This window comes from Dryobates pubescens, chromosome 35, assembly GCF_014839835.1.
Source record: "Dryobates pubescens isolate bDryPub1 chromosome 35, bDryPub1.pri, whole genome shotgun sequence".
NCBI lineage: Eukaryota > Metazoa > Chordata > Aves > Piciformes > Picidae > Dryobates > Dryobates pubescens.
In genome coordinates, this window is record NC_071646.1 from 2,166,716 (window position 1) to 2,178,944 (window position 12,229).

The window sequence follows — 12,229 nt, forward strand, 5'->3', positions numbered from 1 at the left end:
AGGCAAGAGTGAGCAGATGCCTCTCAGGAAGCTGTTGTGAGCCTGCCTCTGTGGCAGCCCACAAACAAGAAGGTCTGCAAGGGTAGCAGCACCTAGGCTAAGCCAGCCAGCTGCTGCTTTCCCAAAAGCACCTTGGGGAGATGGTCTGCAGCTCTGCTGGGGAAGGCAGAGTGGCTCAGCCAGGAGGGTGACATGGAGCTCCTGCACAGCCACCAGCCTAGGAGTGAAACAAACTGCACTTGGGCTCTCAGGATTCGCTTGGTCTCATTTCTCACCCTCAGTGAGCCACCACCAAGCTTCTCTGTGGGGACAAGGCACAAGAGGTCCTGCTGGGCTGGATGTGCCTCAGCTCACAACCCATTTCTGGGCTGTGCAGTGTGCTCCCACTTGGCACAGCAGCTTTTGCCTCCTGTCCCACCTCAGTGCATCCCTCAGGTGCTTTGGGTGCCTTGGATGAAGGAGGTCAAACAGAATGTGAGGTGGCGGAGTTTATCTGCACTTGCTCCCTCCCTGGCTTTGGGAAGCTCTGCCTCCTGCACGCCTCCTCTGTGCCACAGCAGACACCTGGGACAGAGGTTCCCTTACTTCCCTGCTGAGAGTGAACCCACCACAAGAAAGGGGGTGAAAAATCCATCATTGTAGCCCAGTCCCCCTCTAAATTCCTTGCTTCATCTACAGGGGAGAGGAAAAGACTCCTAGAGGGAATGCCTCCAGGCCAATATTCACCTCCCTCAGCAGCTGAGGCAACCAGTGCTGGAGGCCATGCTTGGTGGAGCAGGTGAGACCTCACCAAGCCAGCCTGGCTGCTTGTCAGAGGGCCAAGCAGGATGCAAGGTGCAGGCAGTAAGAGCTGCTGCAGCAGGAACATGCTGGACCACAGCTTGCCCACAGCCACACCGGGCAGAGATAAAGCTCCAAGGTTATCACCCAACACGGTGCAAATCAGTGCTCCAGGGCTCCCCACAGCACTTGGGTTTGACCTCTGCCCCTGCACAAGGGGCAGGCAGCAGGTGCAGCCGGCAGAGCTCTCTGCAGCCTCACCTTCCCCTGTCTCCCCCTCCTGCCACCAGCCCAGAGGTGCCTGGGTGGCACTGGGAGCGCAGATGCCGGCATCCCTCTCCACCTCCCCCTGCTGCAGGAGCAGAGGAGCTGACAGGCTGCCAATGACACACAATAAGAGCTGATTCTTTCCCTTCCCCACGCTCACTTAGCCCTCGACTGTCACAAAAGATATCTCCCTTTAACAACTGTGAGCGTTTAAGTGACTTGCCCAAGGTCAAATAGCAACTAACGGCTGAGGGGGAAGAGCAGCAACGGTTTGCCTTTAATCACCAGACCTGGCTTCAAAGGGATACTCAGAGAGGCCCCTGATACGCTCAGCTTGCCTTCAGCTGCACTCTATCTGCGAGGAAGCAATTGGGGGGCAGTAACCACCTTGCTTAGATGTGGGCTAGACACAGGATGTCTCAGCCTTGTTCGTTTGTGGGGGGTGCCCAGCTGGCTGACAGCCTTGGGGAGAGGCTTTGGAGCTGCAGCAGCCCTCCAGCTCCAGCAGCTCCAGCCTTGGTGGTGGGAGCTGGAGGAAGCAGACTCACGAGGCAAAAATCAGCTGAGCCACCATCACCCTGAGCTACCCCTGGGGAGGAGATGTGAAAGTCCACTGGCTGCTGTAGTCCAGGGCCTGCAGAGCTTACAGAGGGGGGATTTACCCAGAGCCAAACACCCAGAGGCAAACCCCAAAGGTAACCCCCAAATATCCAGAGGTAGATCCTAAACACCAAGAGGTAAACCCCAAATACCCAGAGGCAAACCTGAAACACCCAGAGGTAAACCCCAAACACCCAGAGGCAGATCCCAAACACCCAGAGGCAAACCCCAGAGGTAGATCCCAAAGGTAAACCCCAAATACCCATAGGCAAACCTGAAACATCCAGAGGTAAACCCCAAACACCCAGAGGCAGATCCCAAACACCCAGAGGCAAACCCCAGAGGTAGATCCCAAAGGTAAACCCCAAATACCCATAGGCAAACCTGAAACATCCAGAGGTAAACCCCAAATACCCAGAGGCAGACCCCAAAGGTAACCCCCAAATATCCAGAGGCAGATCCTAAACACCAAGAGGTAAACCCTAAATACCCAGAGGCAAACCTGAAACACCCAGAGGCAGATCCCAAACACCCAGAGGCAGATCCCAGAGGTAAACCCCAAACACCCAGAGGCAGATCCCAAACACCAAGTGAGGGATGCCTCATACACACACAGAGAGGGGGAAAAGAAGCTTTGCTCCCCTTTTATCTCAGTGCCACCTCATGCATGGGGAGGAAGCAGGAATCTGTCCATTCCCCCCAGCTGCCTGAGAGATCCAGCTTGAGGCAGAGAGGCTGAAATTCTCACCAACAGGTCAGAAAAGGCCCATCTCTTCCCCCTTCCCCACTCTCAGGGGGCTTTAAGGGAAGAAAACCCCACACAAACAAAGCCCAATGCACCCAGAAGCAGCATCCCTGCACAGCCAGAGAGGAGAAGCTGTCAACAGCAATCAAGTTGCAGACATGGTTGCAGCAGAGCATTAACCTTCTCCTCTTCAGGTTGGACACAATGATCTTGAAAGTCTCTTCCAACCTGGCCTGGTCTATTCTATTCTAGTCTATGCTATTCTACTCTACTTTGCCCCAGTTCCCAGCAATTCATTTTCAATGTGGTTTTTCTTCCCCTTCTGCATTTTGCTGACAGAATGCAGAGAGGCAAAGTGGCTCAGCTGGGACAGACTGGGGGGAAAAAATCCTCTGGAGGGACATGGGCAGAGGGAGGGAGGAAGGGAGGAATGGAGGGAGGGAGGGAGGGAGGAAGGGAGGGAGGGAGGGAGGGAAAAGGAAGATCTGGGAGGCTCGCAGGAGCCAGGCTGAAAGGACTCACCTCCTCCAGGCAGAGCAGTGAGAGATGATCCCTCTGGAGCTCCAGCCCAGCCTGGCTGCACAGCCTTCAGGAGAAGCTGCTTATGTAGTGTGCAGGCAAGGAGAGGTGGAACCAGCCGCGGGTTTGGTTTCAGGGCCCTCCCTGCCTCCCCATAACCCCGGGGCTGGGCTGTTATTAGCACCACAGCCACGCCCGGGCCCCTCGCCCAGGGTGCTGAGCAAACACGGGCTGCAGGCACCCGACCTGTGGGACCCATTGTTCCCCCTTGCACTGCTGCCCCACAGCAGCTCGGGAGGAGAAGCCAGGTCTGGGCTCGCACCTGAACTTTGCCTGAGCCCTGCCCTGCCGCTAACGTTTGTCACCTCCTCTTGCTGGTCTCCTGGCACTCCACAAGCAGCCAGCAGAGAGAGATGTAGGACATGGCATCACCGTGGCCTTTCTTTTCTATTGAAGAGGCTGAGATGCTCCCTGCAGTGTAGATAACAGCCTGGCTCTCATTAGCAGCCCCAGAAGCCAGACCAAAAGCTTCCTCTAAGCTGCTAATCTCTTCCAGGATGATTTATCTGGGCTGACTGGTTTGGATCTGCAGCTCCATAACTATGTCCTGGTGGGAAAGAAGTCAGGCAGGCAAACCATCTCCTGGCTGGGAGATGCTGGGCTGACAGTGCCAGCAACAGCCAGGCCAGGCCAGTGGGATCTGGCATTTAGGGATGGGGAAAGCTGTCACTCAGGCATGGGGGGTGGCTGGTCCATAAGGCTGGATGACAGCAGGCACTTCTTCCTCCCCCTGGCCTCAGTTTCCCCAGGCTTCCCCAACAGGGACAGTATTTGTCCTTCCCTTTGGAGCACAGTGACAGGCACCCTGACAAGGATAAGAGCCAGAGCCCCCCAAAAGGGGCACAGAGCTTTTCTCTGTAGGGCTTCCTGCATGCAGAAGCAGAAGGAAGCCACATGTGGAGCTTCCCCACAGCTGCTCCCCGAGCTGTCGTGCCATGGGGACATCAGCTGCCTTTGCAAACCCAGGCTTTCTGCTTTGCTTTGAAGCATGCAGACACCAACATGTTCCTTTCCTTTCCTTCCTCTGCAGAGAAACAGCAAATCAAGCCTGGGAGGTTGGTTCACCTGGCAGCCAGGTAGGAGGGTGGGTCCTGGGCAGGAGCACAGGGACAAAGGAAGCCAGGAGAGGAGAGCACTCCCTGCCACCCAGCCTGCACAGAGGAACCTTTTCAGCTGCAGCAAGCAAAGCAGGAAGGTTTGAACCTCCTGCAGCCTTGGTGCCTCCTGCCCTCTCTCCTCTCCCACACAAACACCCAGAAGGGCAGGGAGGGAAGCACTCTGCCAAGCACAGCTCACCTGGCAGCACAAACAGGGAGCAAGGAGAAGGAGCAGGAATGAAGCTGGGGAAAGCAGCTTCCAGGAGTCCACTTCTCCAGAGGCACTAAGAGGGAGCAGGGAGAAGGAGCAGGAATGAAGCTGGGGAAAACAGCTTCCAGGAGTCCACTTCTCCAGAGGCACTAAGAGGGAGCGAGGAGAAGGAGCAGGAATGAAGCTGGGGAAAGCAGCTTCCAGGAGTCCACTTCTCCAGAGGCACTAAGAGGGAGCAGGGAGAAGGAGCAGGAATGAAGCTGGGGAAAGCAGCTTCCAGGAGTCCACTTCTCCAGAAGCACTAAGAGGGAGCAGGGAGAAGGAGCAGGAATGAAGCTGGGGAAAGCAGCTTCCAGGAGTCCACTTCTCCAGAGGCACTAAGAGGGAGCAAGGAGAAGGAGCAGGAATGAAGCTGGGGAAAGCAGCTTCCAAGAGTCCACTTCTCCAAGGGCCAGCAGATTGGAGCCACCACATTTCCCCTGCTCAGAGCTTGTCCTCTGTTCATGTGCTACAGCAAAAGCTTGGACAAACATCTTCCTGTGCTTGACGTGGTGCAGAGCCCCTGTGATGAGAGCCTGAGAGAAGCAGCAGCAGGCAGAAGTGGGACTGAACTCACTGGGGATGGCAGTGACAGACTCTCAGCTCCATCACGCAACACCAAGCTCCAGCAGAACTTCACTTCCCACTTGCTATTCCCTTTCTTCCAGCCCTCACTGCTGGACTCTGGGCCACACCTTTCACCAAGAAGCAGACCCCTGCAGAGACACCTGAAGTGGGGGAACAACTTGCAGGGCAAAGACTGGAAGTAGTTTCTCCTTCCTCCACCCTCACGGCGCAGAACTTGTTCTGGTCCTGGTCCGTGCTGCAGGCAGGAGGTGGTGCTGTGCAGGGAGCTCAGGCAGAGCTCTGCTCCAGCCCAGCACTTCCAGGTGCTATGCACCCATGGGCACAGAAGGTTTGAGGCCAAAAGCTTCTTCCCAAAGGACAGCAGCGAGAGGGGAGGGCGAAAGGGTACTGCTGGCCTTTGGGCTCCCATTCATAACCACAGTGTTACACTTCCAGCCTTCCAAGGGGGCTCTTTAGGAGGGTTATTAATTCCCCACTCCCTGGAAGCCCTTTGGAAGAAAGGGGAGGGAGAGAGCACAAGAGGCAGCGCTCGGGGAAGGGCTGTTCAGCCGGTGCCAGATCCTTTCACAGCTATCAGTGTCCATTCACTGCAGCTCAATGTGAAATACACCATGGAGAATAGCTCTGGCAGGCTTGCCAGGGATGAAATGGAAAACTCACCTGACCTCTCCTGACCCTCTCCCCTTCCCCCTCCCCTCCCAAATCTCCTTGACCCCATTCAGAGTGTGGGGAGAGGGGAGTGGTCATTAAGCAGGGATGGGAGAAGGGCCGACTGATTTAGTCTCTCTCTGAATTAACTCTGCCTTCCCTTTGAGCTCTGGGGCTCCCTTGGAGCAGCCTCAGCAGCTCAGCTTTGGGAAGGAGCAGCCATGGGTGGAAATCCCCTCAGAGGGGGGAGAGGAAGGCCTGGGTGCCCCAGCCCCTTTGGAATTGCCTCCCTCACCCCACAGCATCCAGCAGCCCAGGCAGCAGGATATGCTACTCCAGGACAAATGCTGATGCTACAGAAGACCCAGAGCTAGGGGCAGCTCCCCACTGCAGCTCAGAAGACCTTCCACCCAAGCTGGGTTCAAAGGGAGACATTTGTGTCTGTCAGTTCCCTCCTGACACGCTGCAGTTGCTTCCTCCCAGCACCTACATCATCATCATCCTGCTTTCAGGGCCCTTTAAACACCTAGCTCTGGCCTGGTGTGGTTCTACCCACTCAGGACCAGCATCTAACCACCAGACTGATCCTTGGCCCCAAGACTGAAGGCAGTTCCCCACCATCTCCAAAGCCAAAGAATGAAGAAGGGGCCAAGCTCTAAGCACCTGTAGCCAGCAGAGGACTTCCAGGGGGCTACATCTCCCCCTTGCTGGGGGCCACTAAAGCAGACACCCAAGCAAAGCTCTTGGCTCCCATAACCACCAAGCCACTCACCCTCCCTGCAGGTGGCTGGGGCTCACCATGATGGAGTATGAGATGCAAGCTCAGGTCCTACCAGGTTCCCACTGGCTCAGCCACAGAGTGCAAGCCAAGCCAGAGCTACCAGCACACATCTGCTACCTGGTGACCATCCTTCTGACCTGGGGATCTGGTTTGTCCTGAGAGTTAGCAGGGCTGAGCTGCTCCAGAGCCAGCCCAAGGCACTGGTTCCCATCTGCAAGAGCCTTGGGAGGCATTTTATCTGCTGTCAGGTGGCTCCTTCAGGGAGAGGAGCACCTGTGAGGGGAATTGAGTGTCTTCTGAGCTTTACAAGTGAGGGCACCTGAAGCAGGTCACTGTTTGTCCTGCATCCATCCAGTGGATAAAGCAGAGGCACCAGGGGAAGGCAGATGAAGGTCCCTTAGAGATGGATGAGTCAAAATGGTTAAGAATGGGAGGCAGGAAAGGATGCTGAGCCCAGCAGAGCAGCAGCACTTTGCTCTGCCTGGCATCCAGAGAGGATCTTTGCCAGGGTGGAAGAAGCTCTCTCCTGTTTGCCCTTCACGCTGCAGCTCTCTGCTATCTCCCACTCCTTTCAGAAGCTGTGCCAAGAGCTCTGTGGCTGCTCTATCCTCAGCTCACTACAGATCATCAAGCAGCCAGCAGGGCAGCCCACAGGCTCCGCTGACCTCCTGTCCCACAGCCTGCTTCTTCCTCTGGCAGACAGAGGAATTGCTCCTGGCAGGAGGCTTCTCTCCCAGGCTTGGGCTGCCTTAGCTCCTGTGCCCTCCTGCTTGACCAGCAGCAAAGAGTGGCCAGTTCCAGCCCATCCTCCTCCTCCTCCTCCCCTCACCCTTACAAACAGGAACTGTCTGTCTGACTGAGGAGGTCACTGACTCAGAGGCCACTCTGACACTCCTGGAGCCTGCCCATGCCCCACAAAGGGACAGACACCAGCCCAGAGCACACACCACCATGCCAGGGGGATGTCAGCAGCTCTGCTGCCACCACTGCCACATTAACCCAGCACCAGGCTGCCTGGCAGAGCCTGCTGCAGTCCATACCACCAGCAGCAGCACAGCCAGGATGCTAGGAAGAAATTCTTCACCATGAGGTATCCCTGGCCATGGCAGGGGGGGGTTGGAACTGGCTGATCCTTGAGGTCTCTTCCAACCCTGACAATTCTGTGAGGGTGGGGAGGCCCTGGAACAGGCTGCCCACAAAGGCTGGGGGCTCCTCATCCCTGGAGGTGTTCAAGGCCAGGCTGGATGAAGCTTTGACCAACTTGAGCAAGTGGAAGGTGTCCCTGTCCATGGCAGGGAGGTTGGAACAGGATGACCTTGAAGGTCCCTTCCAATTCAAGCCATCCTATGATTCTGTGGCAAGGCAGGGTGCAGAGAGCAGCTGGGCACCATGACTGCTGCAGCCAAGCAGAGCCAAGGCTGAAGGGCTTAAAGCTTCCCTCACTGGTCTGTAGCTCAGCCCAGTTTCCATCAGGACACCAAGAAGAGGTTCAGCTGTGATGTGCTGAAGGACTGAGTGCCCCAAAGAACATCCCAGACCACGCTGAAGGAACTGCAGTGGCACTACCTGTGCAGGGTGCTCTGCTTTGCCCTACTCAGGACCAGCATCTAACCACCAAACTTCAGCTACCAAGTAGAAAGCCTCACAGCCTCCTGGCTCCTCACAGGCCCACACAATGCCACCCATTCTCTTCTCTTCCTCTTCTCCTCTCTTCTCTTCCTCTTCTCCTCTCTTCTCTTCCTCTTCTCCTCTCTTCTCTTCCTCTTCTCCTCTCCCTCTTCTCCTCTCTCCTCTCCCTCTTCTCCTCTCTTCTCTTCCTCTTCTCCTCTCTTCTCTTCCTCTTCTCCTCTCTTCTCTTCCTCTTCTCCTCTCTTCTCTTCCTCTTCTCCTCTCTTCTCTTCCTCTTCTCCTCTCTTCTCCTCTCTTCCTCTTCTCCCCTCTTCTCTCCTCTTCTCCTCCTCCTCTTCTCTTCCTCTTCTCCTCTCTTCTCTTCCTCTTCTCCTCCTCTTCTCTTCCTCTTCTCCCCTCTTCTCCTCTCTTCTCTTCCTCTTCTCCTCCTCTTCTCTTCCTCTTCTCCCCTCTTCTCTTCCTCTTCTTCTCCTCCTCTTCTCTTCCTCTTCTCCTCTCTTCTCTTCCTCTTCTCCTCTCTTCTCTTCCTCTTCTCAGCCTCCACTCTCTCAGCAGCCTCACTCTTTCCACTCACCCTTTCCTGAGTCACCTTCAGGCCTGCTCTGAACCACCCCAGACCTCCAGACGAGGTTGGTTGGCTCCAGATCAGAGCTTGAGTTTTGGTTAGCTGCTGCATGACCAAAGCTTTGGCTTTATATGTATATATATATATAATATTCATGAGAGGAGCCCCTGGCTTGGAGCAGGAGTGGGGAAATGAGAGACAATCTGCTTCTGCTTTTCCCTTCAACTTCATTTTTTTGCTGCTGCTTAAATGCTGTGCCCATCAGCCTGGCATTTGGGCTGGGGTCAGCCTCTTTCCCCTTCTGCTTTTTGGGTTTATTATATACATATTTATTTTTCTTCTTCTCTTCAGCAGAAGACTAAAAATGTAACTGGAACTGAAAAGGATGGGGAGGGGGGGGTAAAAATAATATAAGCCCCCTCCAGGTGCCCCCCTCCCCCCCTTGCATGGTAATGGGCACAGATTATATCCAGCAGCACATGACCAGGCTGTGTATTTGTATGTCAGTGTGTAAAACCCACCCTGCTGAGCTGCCTTTTCTCTGCCTGGGGGCTGGGGGGGGGGCTTCTGCAAGGCATCTCTCCCTCCAGCAGCCCCACAAAGGGGATTAGGCAGAGCCCCTCAGCCCCACAGAGTAATCCATCAAATTAGCCCCTTGCTGGCGTTGCTGTCCTCTTCAAGGGGGGAGGGATGAAATGAAAAGGGGGTGGAGGGGGTGGTGGAAAACCCTTCCAAAAGGCTTTTAAAGGCACTGAAATTACACTTGAGCCTGAAACACTCCACCCAGCTGCTGCAGCCCATGGCACAATGGGCTGGTTGTAAAGGCAGTACCAGGAAGGGAGGGCAGGAGAGAGGGAGGCTGTTAAACAGGGCAGCAGCCTCCCCGTGCCTGATGCTCCAACAGGTGCCTCAGAACCTTCCCACACACACACACACACCTCCTCCAAAGCCCTGGCACCCTGCTGGCTTGGTAACAGCAGGCTGCACCTCCTGCCCCCGTGGAGGGAGAGTCTGGGGCTTTGGGATGTGTTTGTTGTGCTCAAATGGATCCACAGATACATCCTCACCACGGAGTGGTAGGGGCTGGCAGGGGTCTCTGCAGAGCACGGAGCCCAAGCAGGGTCACCCAGGAACACATCCAGGCAGGTTTTGAAAGTCTCCAGAGGAGGCTCCACAACCTCCCTGGGCAGCCTGCTCCAGGCCTCCAGCAGCCTCACACCGAAGAAGTTTCTCCCCACGTTGAGGTGGAACCTCCTGGGTGCCAGCTCCTTCCTGTTGTCCCTTGTCCTGTCCCTGGGCACCACTGAGAAGAGCCTGGCACCTTCCCCTTGACAGCCACCCCTCAGACATGCACAGAGCAGGACTTGGCACAGGCAGGGTCTGCAGCAGGATCATGCCCTGTGGGAAGCAGTGCTGGGGTCTGGCAGTGCCCCTGGCCGTGGCAGCACTGCCAGCCCATGCTCCCTGCACAGCCCCCACAGCCCTGCAGTGCCCCTGGCTGTGGCAGCACTGCCAGCCCATGCTCCCTGCACAGCCCCCACAGCCCTGCAGTGCCCCTGGCTGTGGCAGCACTGCCAGCCCATGCTCCCTGCACAGCCCCCACAGCCCTGCAGTGCCCCTGGCCGTGGCAGCACTGCCAGCCCATGCTCCCTGCACAGCCCCCACAGCCCTGCAGTGCCCCTGGCTGTGGCAGCACTGCCAGCCCATGCTCCCTGCACAGCCCCCAGAGCCCTGCAGTGCCCCTGGCTGTGGCAGCACTGCCAGCCCATGCTCCCTGCACAGCCCCCAGAGCCCTGCAGTGCCCCTGGCTGTGGCAGCACTGCCAGCCCATGCTCCCTGCACAGCCCCCACAGCCCTGCAGTGCCCCTGGCCGTGGCAGCACTGCCAGCCCATGCTCCCTGCACAGCCCCCACAGCCCTGCAGTGCCCCTGGCTGTGGCAGCACTGCCAGCCCATGCTCCCTGCACAGCCCCCACAGCCCTGCAGTGCCCCTGGCTGTGGCAGCACTGCCAGCCCATGCTCCCTGCACAGCCCCCACAGCCCTGCAGTGCCCCTGGCCGTGGCAGCACTGCCAGCCCATGCTCCCTGCACAGCCTGCACAGCCCTGCAGTGCCCCTGGCTGTGGCAGCACTGCCAGCCCATGCTCCCTGCACAGCCTGCACAGCCCTGCAGTGCCCCTGGCCGTGGCAGCACTGCCAGCCCATGCTCCCTGCACAGCCCCCAGAGCTCTGCAGTGCCCCTGGCCGTGGCAGCACTGCCAGCCCATGCTCCCTGCACAGCCCCCACAGCCCTGCAGTGCCCCTGGCTGTGGCAGCACTGCCAGCCCATGCTCCCTGCACGGCCCCCACAGCTGGGCAGCCCTGCAGGCTCCCTGCAGCACACCATGCAGACACCAGCCTGGCCAGGGGCTCAGGGCATCCCCACACCTAAAACGAAGCCAGACCTCTATGAATGGTTCCTGGGACATGGAATCTGTATTCCCTAGAGCTGTTTTGGTTGGAAAAGCCCTTTTAAGATCACCCTGTCCAAGCATTCTCTAACTGTGCCAAGGCTGGTGCTAAGCCATGGCCCTCAGCACCACAGCTCTGCAGCTTTGAAGCACCTCCAGGGGTGGGCAGCCTGCTCCTGGCAGGTGCTTGAGTTTCCTTCCACTTCAGCCACCGAAATTGCACATCAGCCTTTGTGCTGCTCTTCAGCACCCTGAGGGCTTGGGTGACAGGTTGGACTTGATGATCTTTGAGGTCTTTTCCAACCTCATTGACTCTCTGAAGTCCTGAGCAGGCAGCTGGGATTCCACAGCTTTCCATCACTGCTCTGCTTTGGGACAAAAGATCACTTGAGAGGGAGGCAGAGAGCAGAGAGCTTACCCCCCAAAATGGAACTGGCAAAGCAGTGCTGGTGGCAGGGCTGTTCCTGCCTGAGTGTGGGACAGTCACCTGTCCCCCTGCATGCCACACAGGGCATCTGAGCACTGAAAGCACCGGCAGCCAGCCTCTGAGTGTGAATCACACAGGCTGAGCAGAAGGAGAGGAACTTCCCCATCTGCTACAGAGAAGAGAGAGGAAGGCAGAGCCCCCCCTACCCCCCCCCCCCCCCCAGCTGCTTTATTCTGCCCACCCTGCGAGGTCTGTTCACAGGACTGGGGGAATGGGAAGTGAAATTGGAACTTCTTGTTCCCATCCACAGCACAAACACTGAGGGGATGCCTGATTCCTCAGCAAGCCAAGGCCCTTCTGCAGCTTCCCCTGGCCAGGAGCTGTGCTGCTGTGGGTCCAAGGCAACTCTAGGACTTCCACCCCATGAGAGAGTTTCGTCATTTCTGGCTTTGTTTGGAAGGCTGTGACAGGCATGGGGCCAGCTGAGGCTCAGCACCAGCCTTGGGGGGGAGAGGACACTTCTGATGTGCTGGCAAAAGCCAGGGGCCAAAGCAAAGCCTGGCCCTGGCGTGTGAGACTGCAAACCCAGACCACCAGCTACAGATCCTGGGCCAGCAGCAGCCAGGACTTCTGCAGAAACAACCTGCTGAGCCCTGGCAGGAGGGCTGAAGGGGTTCCCTGGCCCAAACAGCATCCCAGAGGGCTGATTCTAAAGGGGAGGGGGAGAGGGGAGAGGGGAGAGGGGAGAGGGGAGAGGGGAGAGGGGAGAGGGGAGAGGGGAGAGGGGAGAGGGGAGAGGGGAGAGGGGAGAGGGGAGAGGGGAGA